The sequence below is a fragment of the Leucopleurus acutus genome, assembly GCF_964270905.1.
Source record: "Leucopleurus acutus genome assembly, chromosome: 12".
Classification (NCBI taxonomy): Eukaryota; Metazoa; Chordata; class Mammalia; order Artiodactyla; family Delphinidae; genus Leucopleurus; species Leucopleurus acutus.
The window spans coordinates 80792404-80805629 of NC_139154.1; the positions used below are offsets into that span (position 1 = coordinate 80792404).

A 13226-nucleotide genomic window follows, 5' to 3' on the forward strand; every position below is an offset into this window, starting at 1 on the left:
TGCCCTCAAAATTATTCTTGTGAAATTCCTTCATATTGTTAAGTGTAGATTCTTTTTCCTTGCGGTGTGGCCGTACCACAATAAGTTTATCCATTCTACTGCTGATGAGCATCTGTGTATTTTCTAGTTTGGAGCTACTATCAGTAGTGCTGCTTTTGGTGAAAATATGCTTTGTGGTGAACATATGCATGTATTTGTGTTGAACTTGTTCCTAGGAATGAAATTGTTGGCTTATGAGGTACAACCCAGCTTTCATAGATACTGCCACTTTTCCAAAGTGGCTGTACCAATTTCTACTGCCTCCAGTGACGTATGAGCATTTCTGTTGCTCCAAATCCGTCACCAGTGCTTGTCATTTTCCATGCTTTCCTTTTAGCCATTCTGATGGGTATGTGGTGAACAGTATTATTTTTACAATATAAAGAAAAACCACACATATTTATATAAATGTCAAGAGGAAGGTATGGGAGGAAATCACTATATGGGTAGAATTTCAAAATAATTCAACAAATGTTAATTGCAGTCCTACTCATTTTGGGGCATTGTCTTGGGCTAATAGGGATATAGTCCCTCCCCATCAAGAAGAACAGCCAAGCGAGAGACGTGGAAACAAATAAGTACACTATATTTTAGTAAAGGAACATAGATGAGGAAGCAATTAATTCTGGTTGGAGATGTCAGGAAAAAGCTGGCTAACTTCTGCTTCTCTTCAAGGCGGAGCTCAGCCCTCAGCACCTCCAAAATGGCTTCTAGGACCTCCCTGAAGCTGGTTTAAGTGCCCTCCTCTGTGTTTCTCAAAGCATATTCTTCTGTGTTACTTTGGTCACAGTGCCAGTCACACTGTACTACAGTCTATTTATGTCTGTTTCTCTTGCTAGTTCACAAGCTCTTTGAGGTCAGGGATGGGCTTTCATCTTTATATCCTGAACACTAGCACAATGCCTGACCTAGAATAGGAACTAGATAACCATTGAATGAATAAAGGGAATAAAAAGTCTAAAGACCATTTCCCTATCTTCCCATTTCTAGTTCAAAGACTTAGCCAGCCTTCACTCTGTAGAATGGAGAATTGATGTATTAAAACACAGTTAACTATAGCAACCAAAACAATTTTAAACTTAGCAACAAAGAGGCAGTTTTGATCTATTTAATTAACCAAGATTTTTATAAAGAGCACAGTGGAGCAGGAAGCCTCATGCTCTGCTGATTGAATTATAATTTGAACAATCTCACTGAGGAAAGCAATTAACAATGTGTACAAATTGCCTTAAAAATATTCCTGCCTTTAACACACTAATCCAGATTTTAAGCTCTATTTTGGGGAAATAATCATAAAAACAAAGTTTCATACTCCAAGATATTACTTCTAACATTATTGATTTTAGTTAAAAAAAAAAAAAGAAAAAAGGTCGGGGGAGCATTTGAAATGCCCAACCACAGGACCTAGTTAAGCAGATTATGATATTCATGGTGAGGTGTTGGGCTGTAGTGGAAAGGATGCCTTTGGAAGCAGAGAGAGCAGTGTTCAAATCCCCTCAAATTCTCACTTCACCACCTAAGAGCTATGCAGTTGTTTTCAAACCTTTGTTTTGTAAAGTGAGGCTAGTGCTAATTTACTGTTATGGTTGATGTAAAGATTATATCATTAAATAAGGCTTTCCATAAGTGATAGCTATCATTGACACATCTATTAAAATGTGTCAATGTTTGTGAAGAAGAAATACCTACAATGGAGTGAAATCATGATAGTATTTAAGTTTCTGAATTCAACTGTATCTGTGAGGCAATACCTCTATTGCTTTCCCAGTGGATGCAATTAACCATAAAATGGTCCATGAGTGTGTCCATGAATTCTTTTTTTTTTTTGCGTGCTTGAGTTCCTTTAAAGATTTTTTTCCTAGCATTGAAAAAAAATGTAACATATCTTGTTCAGACTGCAATTATTTCATCAAAATTCTGGAGGAAAAATTGATCGAATTATGGGTATTTTTACTTTTATTATTCAAATTTCCTACAATAACCATGCATTTCATAGTTTCAAATAAATCTTACTAAAAATAGAGAGGAAGGGCTTCCCTGGTGGTGCAGTGATTGAGAATCCGCCTGCCGATGCAGGGGACACGGGTTCGTGCCCCGGTCCGGGAAGATCCCACATGCCGCGGAGCGGCTGGGCCCGTGAGCCATGGCTGCTGAGCCTGCGCGTCCGGAGCCTGTGCTCCGCAATGGGAGAGGCCACAACAGTGAGAGGCCCGCGTACCGCAAAAAAAAAAAAAAAAAAAAAAAAATAGAGAGGAAGAGGAAATGATGGTACAAAAATAGAGAAGGGTTTTGAGAGGAAAAACTTGTGGTTTGGAAAGAATCCTGCCATTATTGATGTCACAAAGGGCTCGAAAAACTTTCCAAATGTTACTGTTAGTTTATTCTCACAATATTTATAAAAAGCAATCACATTGGTGAAATACTGCAGAACAAAGAAGGGAATCTACTTTTGTGGAATCAATAGACTAGTATAATTTGGGTTTCCCATATTCTAAACCTATTACTAAGGATCTAAAGAGAAGTATGGAGTCTCCATTCTCAAAATCATGGGAATCATTTCCAGCAAGATTAATAAATAATCCTGTAGAAGCAGCCACATAGCACAGGGAGATCAGCTTGGTGCTTTGTGACCACCTAGAGGGGTGGGATAGGGAGACTGGGAGGGAGACACAAGAGGGAGGAGATATGGGGATATATGTATATGTATAGTTGATTCACTTTGTTATAGAGCAGAAACTAACACCATTGGAAGGCAATTATACTCCAATAAAGATGTAAAAAAAAGATTAATAAATAACCCTATAAAATTAAACTGTTTACTTTTTTTTCTCTTTTAAAGAGACAGCCTTTATTTTAAGGATTTTTATGTTGAAGAATTCAAAAAGTGGTAGGTTTTTGGAACTTATTGATCTGTATTTAAAAGGTACAGATCAATCTGTTGACAAAGATTCAAAAATAATTTGAACAAGTGGGAAATTGAAAAATAATTGAAAATTGAAATTAATAATTTTCAATAATTCAATTTTCAATTATTATTATTCAATTTTCAATTAATAATTTTCAATTGAAATTGAAAAATAATTTGAACAAGTGGGAAATTACAGTTAATACTACTAAAATCTACTAAAATAATTCCAGGACGTGTGGTTTATCCGACATAACGATACTTCTAAGTGCTGTGACTGATATGAAACTGACTGTTTCTTACTTTTCTGAACACACAGTGGTATAATTAACAATACTCAATCACTTCTGTTCTTCCCTGAATATGTAAGAAGTAAAATACCAGTTAAAAAACTAATATATTCTTTTCTTTAAATGTTTTTTACATATACAATGTCAATATTTTCGTTCCATAGTGGTGTGGTTTAAGAGGTTTTTCATTCACGAGTAAAACAGCAATCCACCCAAAGGGAAATGATAGTCTATAGGCTGACAGTGCAAATAAAGAGTTTGGGAATGCAGCAACTGGCATTTCTAAAATACAACAGATAAAATTCTAAGAAGTTACATGCAATAATCTCAACTAAGCATCTGGCCACAGAACTAGAACATTTGATAATTTTACTGGTGATTTCAGTGGGACTCCAGATGTTTCCAAACTCAACTTGAACTATCATCTTAGGCTTTGTATTTTGCTTTTCCAGCTTCACTAATGACACAAACATGATTCACATCCCCGAAGTATTCATTATAGTCAAGGGCATATCCTACAACAAACTTGGCTAGAATTTCAAATCCAACAAAGTCTGGTCTGTATCCAGCACTTCAAGGGGTCCTTTTCACCAGGAAGCTTGCAACCTTGATCATCTTTGGATTATGCTGCTTGACCAAGGAAAGCAAGGTTTTCATTGTTTTGCCAGTGTCAATAATACCTTCCACAATCAACACATTCTTTCCAGTGAAAGTTGAGAGATCATCTTCACCAATTACTTTTATGTCGCCTGTTGACTGGTCATTACAGTAGCTCTTCAGTCTGATAAAATCTACAGTCATAGGAATGGATCTATCACTATTTCTCTTTAGTACTTTGATGTAATCCAGCAGGTGAGCAAAGAATTTGTAGTCCCCGTTGAGCACACAGAGGGCCACGGTGTGATGGCCTCCCATCTCCTTCTTCACATCTTGAGCAAGACGTTCGGTCCTGTCCATAATTAGTCCATGAGGAATAAACACCTTTTCCAAATCCTCAGCATAATGATTAGGTATACAAAATAAATCTAGGTCATAAGCTGGTTAATTATTGCTAATCATGATGCTGGGGCTGCAGATCGCCATAACAGAGCCGGCCGACCGGCCGGCTGAGGGCAGTTTGGGCTAAACTGTTTACTTCTTATACCAAACTTGATGGTCAGAGTAATAGCTACTTCTCATAATTGTTTAATGTATTTCACTGGGACTCAATTACATCTATGGTTTACTTTCCTAAATATTTATTTTCACAAAAATTTTGAACCTTGTGCAATGATTTGTTTCTCTTTGACCAGAGGCAAAGTTGTTTGGTAATAACATGTTACCCTATGTGACAAGAAACTGATTTGGTGAGTTATTAAATAATTTAAAATTACCTCTTACTATAATAAAGGTATAAATTCTTTCCATTTGATATTAATAAAGGTTTAGAAACAATATTTTAAAGTGAACATGTTAATCAATTTATTGCCTTAAAATGAACTGTGAGAATTCCCTGGTGGTCCGGTGGTTAGGACTCTGCGCTGTTACTGAGGAGGGCCTGGGTTCAATTCCTGATCAGGGAAATAAGATCCCACATAGCCAAACAAACAAACAAAAACTGTGAGATATTTATAAGAATTTAGATAAATTTAAAGGTAAGTTATATATGGCACAATATCTTTAGATATGATTCCACATCAGCATCCACATTTAAAAAATCTTATTCTATACAGACAACTTACATGAATCAATATCAAAAAACCAAATAATCCAATCAAAAAATGGGCCAAAGACCTTAATAGACATTTCTCAAAAGAAGACATACAGATGGCTAACAGGCATATGAAAAGGTGTTCAACCTCGCTAATTATTAGAGAAATGCAAATCAAAACCACAATGAGGTATCACCTCACACCAGTCAGAATGGCCATCATCAAAAAGTCTATAAATAATAAATGCTGGAGAAAGTGTGGAGAAAAGGGAACCCTCCTACACTGATGGTGGGAATGTAAATTGGTGCAGCCACTATGGAAAACAGCATGGGGGTTCCTCAAAAAAAACTAAAAATAGATTTGCCATATGATCCAGCAATCCCACATCTGGACATATATCTGGAAAAGATGAAAACTAATTCAAAAAGACATGCACCCCAATGTTCATAGCAGCACTGTTTATAATAGCAAAGACATGGAAACAAACTAAGTGTCCATCAACGGACGAATGGATAAAGAAGATGTGGGATACACTCAGCTATAAAAAAGAATGAAATATTGCCATTTGCAGCAACATGAATGGACCTAGAGAATATCATACTAAGTGAAGTAAATCAGACAAATATTATATGATATCACTTATATATGGAATCTAAAAAATAATACAAATGAATCTATATATAGAACAGAAACAGACTCACATAGAAAACAAATTTATGGTTACCAAAGAGGAAAGGGAGGGAGGGATAAATTAGGAGTATGGGATTAACAGATACAGACTATTATATGTAAAATAGATAAGCAAAAAAGCTTTACTGTATAATGCAGGGAACTATATTCAATATCTTCTAATAACCTATAATGGAACATAATCTAAAAAAAATAATTGAATCACTTTGTTGTATACCTGAAGCTAACACAATATTGTAAATCAACTATACTTCAGTTTTAAAAAATCTTATTCTAAATTACCTGAAGTGTAATCTTATAATCCTCAAATTGTTAATGAATAATAAAAAGCTTTTGGAATCCCAAGTATAATATATTCTATTCACAACACTTTTCAAAGGTTTATAAGAAAGAACCAGGCTATGAATTACATAGACAGTCAAACCTCATAAAAGGAATTTTTCTTACTATATTAAGTGATATTTTAAGTCTGACTTTAATATTTTGTCTTCAAAGACATACCCATTGAGCATTCTTACTAGAAAGTTCTTTCTCTTTAAAAATACTGTGTATATTATACTTTTTTGGTTCTGTGACATTTCTTTGTGTTAGATTACCGCACTCTTCATGTGCTATAGCAAGCAGCTGCTCCATGCGTCAAACTATGTGGGAAATGAGAATGACAAACCCAGGGAAGATCAGTAAAGCAAAACCTTTAAGGGAACCTCAGATCTGTCTAGTGAATTATGATACTGATTAGGAGCAAGTGGCCATTTTACTGAATAAGTAATTTCCATTTTTAGTGTGATAGTATTATTGTGCTAGTAATACTTTTTATATTGCACTGTAAAATGTGCATTATGTCCCCCTTTCTAAAAGGAAATTAATCCTTACCTTTTAGTGACTGTAATAAAATATTCCTCCCCCTCCACTAAGTTTTTTTTTTTTTGCGGTACGCGGGCCTCTCACTGTTGTGGCCTCTCCCGTTGTGGAGAACAGGCTCCGGACGCGCAGGTTCAGCGGCCATGGCTCACGGGTCTAGCCGCTCCGCGGCATGTGGGATCTTCCCGGACCGGGGCACGAACCCATGTCCCTTGCACCGGCAGGCGGACTCAACCACTGCGCCACCAGGGAAGCCCTAAATTTTTTTTTCAAAACAAAAACTCATTATTAAAAAAATAATAATAAAACAAAAAACCAGAAATTGTGATTGACCAGAAAGGTAAAGATACACGACCATATTTAAATAATTCTACGTAATCACATCTATAATGTTTGATGGTTCCGGAGGGCAAAATGACATGCCAGGAATATCATTACATCTTCCTCCAACGTACAGACATTAGAAAAGAAAACAGATGAAGTCTTTCATTTTCTTGATTTTTTTAAACTTACTTTTATAAATAATACCTCACTTAAGTAAGTTAATCTTTTTTTATCACATTTTTTTAATTCAAAGTCACAAAAATTATAATCATCCTCATCAGTTCACTCAGTCCCATGTAATTAATTTTTTTCTCATCTTGATCTTTTGTTAGCACTTTTATGAATTCATCAGTTTTCCATTAGAGTTCTGAAAATGCTTATTCATTCAGTTCAGCATTATAGTCAGTTACCAGAAACCTGTACTTGTCAGAGTCTTTTCCATGAATTCCTTGAAGATGAAACCCTTTTATAGGAACATTTTTGCAAAAGCATCAGAGTACACCCAGAACTGTCCGTAAATGACAAAACACTTAAAAATGACCACGGTTAAAGATTTGATGAAAGTTCATAATAATGCAATTGACAAGGAAATTTAGTTATTTCTGAGATATACAGTTTAAAGTAATAACTAGAATTATGACATAACATTATACCAGAACATAAAAGATTTTTAAGGATTTCATGTAATGTCTGAAACATTTATATTAACATACTTCAATACAAATAACCCAAAGAAAGTTTAGTATTAGTTTTTTTTTAATTTTTAAAGTTAATTTTTTTTTATACAACAGGTTCTTTTTAGTCATCCCCCCCCCCCCCCGTGGCTTTCCCCCCTTGGTGTCCATACATTTGTTCTCTCCAGCTGTGTCTCAACTTCTGCCCTGCAAACCGGTTCATCTGTACCATTTTTCTAGGTTCCACATACATGCATTAATATATGATATTTGTTTTTCTCTTTCTGACTTACTTCACTCTGTATGACAGTCTCTAGATCCATCCATGTCTCAACAAATGACTCAATTTCATTCTTTTTTATGGCTGAGTAATATTCCATTGTATATATGTACCACATCTTCTTTATCCATTCGTCTGTCAATGGGCATTTAGGTTGCTTCCATGACCTGGCTATTGTAAATAGTGCTGCAATGAACATTGGGGTGCATGTGTCTTTTTGAATTATGGTTTTCTCTGGGTATATGCCCAGTAGTGGGATTGCTGGATCATATGGTAATTCTATTTTTAGTTTATTAAGGAACTTGCATACTGTTCCCCATAGTGGCTGTATCAGTTTACATTCCCACCAACAGTGCAAGAGGGTTCCCTTTTCTCCACACCCTCTCCAGCATTTGTTTGTAGATTTTCTGATGAAGCCCATTCTAACTGGTGTGAGGTGATATCTCATTGTAGTTTTGATTTGCATTTCTCTAATAATTAGTGATGTTGAACAGCTTTTCATGTGCTTCTTGGCCATCTGTATGTCTTCTTTGGAGAAATGTCTATTTAGGTCTTCTGCCAAGTTTTAGATTGTGTTGTTTGTTTCTTTAATATTGAGCTGCATGAGCTGTTTATATATTTCAGAGATTAATCCTTTGTCCATTGATGCGTCTACAAATATTTTCTCCCATTCTGAGGGTTGACTTTTCATCTTCTTTATGGTTTCCTTTGCTTTGCAAAAGTTTTGAAGTTTCATTAGGTCCCATTTGTTTATTTTTGTTTTTATTTCCATTACTCTAGGAGGTGGATCAAAAAAGGTCTTGCTGTGATTTATGTCAAAGAGTGTTCTTCCTATGTTTTCCTCTAAGAGTTTTATAGTGTCCGGTCTTACATTTAGGTCTCGAATCCATTTTGAGTTTATTTTTGTGTATGGTGTTAGGGAGTGTTCTAATTTCATTCTTTTACATGTAGCTGTCCAGTTTTCCCAGCACCACTTATTGAAGAGACTGTCTTTTCTCCATTATATATCCTTGCCTCCTTTGTCATAGATTAGTTGACCATAGGTGCGTGGGTTTATCTCTGGGCTTTCTATCTTGTTCCATTGATCTATGTTTCTGTTTTTGTGCCAGTACCATATTGTCTTGACTACTGTAGCTTTGTAGTATAGTCTGAAGTCAGGGAGTCTGATTCCTCCAGCTCCATTTTTTTCCCTCAAGACTGCTTTGGCTATTCGGGGTCTTTGTGTCTCCATACAAATTTTGAGATTTTTTTGTTCTAGTTCCGTAAAAAATGCCATTGGTAATTTGATAGGGTTGCATTGAATCTGTAGATTGCTTTGGGTAGTAGAGTCATTCTCACAATGTTGATTCTTCCAATCCAAGAGCATGGTATATCTCTTCATCTGTTGGTATCATCTTTAATTTCTTTCATCAGTGTCTTATAGTTTTCTGCATACAGGTCTTTTGTCTCCCTTGGTAGGTTTATTCCTAGGTATTTTATTCTTTTTGTTGCAGTGGTAAATGGGAGTGTTTCCTTAATTTCTCTTTCGGATTTTTTATCATTAGTGTATAGGAATGCAAGAGACTTCTGTGCATTAATCTTGTATCCTACAACTTTACCAAATTCACTGAGTTGCTCTAGTAGTTTTCTGGTGGCATTTTTAGGATTCTCTATGTATAGTATCCTGTCATCTGCAAACACTGACAGTTTACTTCCTCTTTTCCAATTTGTATTCCTTTTATTTCTTTTTCTTCTCTGACTGCTGTGGCTAGGACTTCCAAAACTATGTTGAATAATAGTGGTGAGAGTGGACATCCTTTTCTTGTTCCTAATCTTAGAGGAAATGCTTTCAGTTTTTCACCATTGAGAATGATGTTTGCTGTGGGTTTGTCATATGTGGCCTTTATTATATTGAGGTAGATTCCCTCTATGCCCACTTTCTGGAGAGTTTTTATCATAAATGGGTGTTGAATTTTGTCAAAAGCTTTTTCTGCATCCCTTGAGATGATCATATGTTTTTTATTCTTCAGTTTGTTAATATGGTGTATCACATTGCTTGATTTGTGTATATTGAAGAATCCTTGCATCCCTGGGATAAATCCCACTTGATCATGGTGTATGATCCTTTTACTGTGTTGTTGGATTCTGTTTGCTAGTATTTTGTTGAGGATTTTTGCATCTATATTCATCAGTGATATTGGTCTGTAATTTTCTTTGTTTGTAGTATCTTTGTCTGGTTTTGGTATCAGGGTGATGGTGGCCTCATAGAATGAGTTTGGGAGTGTTCGTTCCTCTGCAATTTTTTGGAAGAGTTTGAGAAGTATAGGTGTTAGCTCGTCTCTAAATGTTTGATAGAATTCACCTGTGAAGCCATCTGGTCCTGGACTTTTGTTTGTTGGAAGATTTTTAATCACAGTTTCAATTTCATTACTTCTGATTGGTCTGTTCATATTTTCTATTTCTTCCTGGTTCAGTCTTGGAAGGTTATACCTTTCTAAGAATTTGTCCATTTCTTCCAGATTGTCCATTTTGTTGGCATGGAGTTACTTGTAGGAGTCTCTTAGGATGCTTTGTATTTCTGCGGTGTCTGTTGTAACTTCTCCTTTTTCATTTCTAATTTTATTGATTTGAGTCCTCTCCCTCTTTTTCTTGATGAGTCTGGCTAATGGTTTATCAATTTTGTTTATCTTCTCAAAGATCCAGCTCTTAGTTTTATTGATCTTTGCTATTGTTTTCTTTGTTTCTATTTCATTTATTTCTGCTCTGATCTTTATGATTTCTTTCCTTCTGCTAATTTTGGGTTTTGTTTGTTCTTCTTTCTCTAGTTCCTTTAGGTGTAAGGTTAGATTGTTTATTTGAGATATTTCTTGTTTCTTGAAGTAGGCTTGTATAGCTATAAACTTCCCTCTTGGAACTGCCTTTGCTGAAGCCCATAGGTTTTGGATCGTCGTGTTTTCATTGTTATTTGTCTCTGTTATTTGTTATTTTGATTTCCTCTTTGATTTCTTCAGTGATCTCTTGGTTATTTAGTAATGTATTGTTTGGCCTCCATGTGTTTGTGTTTTTTACATTTTTTTCCCTGTAATTCATTTCTACTCTCATAGCATTGTGGTCAGAAAAGTTGCTTGATATGATTTCAATTTTCTTAAATTTATGGAGGCTTGATTTGTGACCCATGATGTGATCTATCCTGGAGAATGTTCCGTGTGCACTTGAGAAGAAAGTGTAATCTGCTGTTTTTGGATGGAATGTCCTATAAATATCAATTAAATCTATCTGGTCTATTGTATCATTTAAAGCTTCTGTCTCCTTATTTATTTTCAATTTGGATGATCTGTCCATTGGTGTAAGTGAGGTGTTAAAGTCCCCCACTATTATTGTGTTACTGTCAATTTTCTCTTTTATAGCTGATAGCAGTTGCCTTATGTATTGAGGTGCTCCTATGTTGGGTGCATATATAGTTATAATTGTTATATATTCTTCTTGGATTGATCCCTTGATCATTATGTAGTGTCCTTCCTTGTCTCTTGTAACATTCTTTATTTTAAAGTCTATTTTATCAGATATGAGTATTGCCACTCCAGCTTTCTTTTCATTTCCATTTGCATGGAATATCTTTTTCCATCCCCTCACTTTCAGTCTGTATGTGTCCCTAGGTCTGAAGTGTGTCTCTTGTAGACAGCATATATATGGGTCTTGTTTTTGTATCCATTTAGCAAGCCTGTGTCTTTTGGTTGGAGCATTTAATCCATTCACCTTTAAGGTAATTATCGATATGTATGTTCCTATGACCATTTTCTTAACTGTTTTGGGTTTGTTTTTGTAGGTCCTTTTCTTCTCTTGTGTTTCTCAGTTAGAGAAGTTCCTTTAGCATTTGTTGTAGAGTTGGTTTGGTGGTGCTGAATTCTCTTAGCTTTTGCTTCTCTGTAAAGCTTTTCATTTCTCCATCAAAGCTGAATGAGATCCTTGCCGGGTACAGTAATCTTGGTTGTACGTTCTTCCCTTTCATCACTTTAAGTATATCATGCCACTCCCTTCTGGCTTGTAGAATTTCTGCTGAGAAATCAGCTGTTAACATTATGGGAGTTCCCTTGTATGTTATTTGTCGTTTTTCCCTTGCTGCTTTCAGTAATTTTTCTTTGTCTATAATTTTTTCCAATTTGATTACTGTGTGTCTCGGCATGTTTCTCCTTGGATTTATCCTGTACGGGACTCTCTGCACTTCCTGGGCTTGGGTGGCTATTTCCTTTCCCATGTTAGGGAAGTTTTTGACTATAATCTCTGCAAATATTTTCTAGGGCCCTTTCTCTCTCTCTTCTCCTTCTGGGACCCCTATAATGCAAATGTTGTTGCATTTAATGTTGTCCCAGAGGTCTCTTATGCTGTCTTCATTTATTTTCATTCTTTTTTCTTTATTCTGTTCCGCAGCAGTGAATTCCACCATTCTGTCTTCCAGGTCACTTATCTGTTCTTCTGCCTCAGTTATTCCGCTATTGATTCCCTCTAGTGTAGTTTTCATTTCAGTTACTGTGTTTTTCATCTCTGATTGTTTGTTCTTTAATTCTTCTAGATCTTTTTTAAACATTTCTTACATCTTCTCGATCTTTGCCTCCATTCTTTTCCGAGGTCCTGGATCATCTTCACTATCATTATTCTGAATTCTTTTTCTGGAAAGTTGCATATCTCCACTTCATTTAGTTGTTTTTCTGGGGTTTTATCTTGTTCCTTCATCTGGTACATAGCCCTCTGCCTTTTCATCTTGTCTATATTTCTGTGAATGTGGTTTTTGATCCATAGGCTGCAGGATTGTAGTTATTCTTGCTTCTGCTGTCTGCCCTCTGGTGGATGAGGCCGTCTAAGAGGCTTGTGTAAGTTTCCTGATGGGAGGGACTGGTGGTGGATAGAGCTGACTATTGCTCTGCTGGGCAGAGCTCAGTAAAACTTTAATCCGCTTGACCGCTGATGGGTGGGGCTGTGTTCCCTCCCTGTTGGTTGTTTGGCCTGAGGCAACCCAACACTGGAGCCTACCTGGGCTCTTTGGTGAGGCTAATGACAGACTCTGGGAGGGCTCACACCAAGGAGTACTTCCTAGAACTTCTGCTGCCAGTGTCCTTGTCCCCACATTGAGCCACAGCCACCCCCCGCCTCTGCAGGGGACCCTCCAACACTAGCAGGTAGGTCTGGTTCAGTCTCCCCTGGGGTCACTGCTCCTTCCCCTGGGTCCCAGTGTGCCCACTACTTTGTGTGCGCTGTCTAAGAGTGGAGTCTCTGTTTCCCCCAGTCTCGTCGAAGTCCTGCAATCAAATCCCACTAGGCCTCAAAGTCTGATTTTCTAGGAATTCCTCCTGCCGTTGCTGGACTCCCAGGTTGGGAAGCCTGACGTGGGGCTCAGAACCTTTACTCCAGTGGGTGAACTTCTGTGGTATAAGTGTTCTCCAGTCTGTGAGTCACCCACCCAGCAGTTACGGGATTTGATATTACTGTGATTGCACC

The 13226-nt window shown here is 36.7% G+C and overlaps 1 protein-coding gene and 1 pseudogene across 5 annotated transcripts in view; one reads left to right on the forward strand and one right to left on the reverse strand.

Moving 5' to 3' along the window:
• The window catches only part of EHBP1 (EH domain binding protein 1), a 536766-nt gene that overhangs the window by 22104 nt on the left and 501436 nt on the right, over nt 1-13226 (forward strand). For 2 of the 4 annotated variants that reach the window (XM_082851649.1, XM_082851648.1), the window contains exon 1: nt 12717-12907. The exons of 1 other annotated variant lie outside the window; for it this stretch is intronic. The gene's annotated coding sequence lies outside the window, so the exon portion shown is untranslated. Of the gene's footprint in view, nt 1-12714; nt 12908-13226 lie in introns of those variants that run through there. One more of the 4 variants, XM_082851653.1, reaches the window with a different exon arrangement.
• LOC309969948 (hypoxanthine-guanine phosphoribosyltransferase-like) lies at nt 3661-4323 on the reverse strand (annotated as a pseudogene). The gene has a single exon. The product of its transcript is annotated as a hypoxanthine-guanine phosphoribosyltransferase-like (transcript).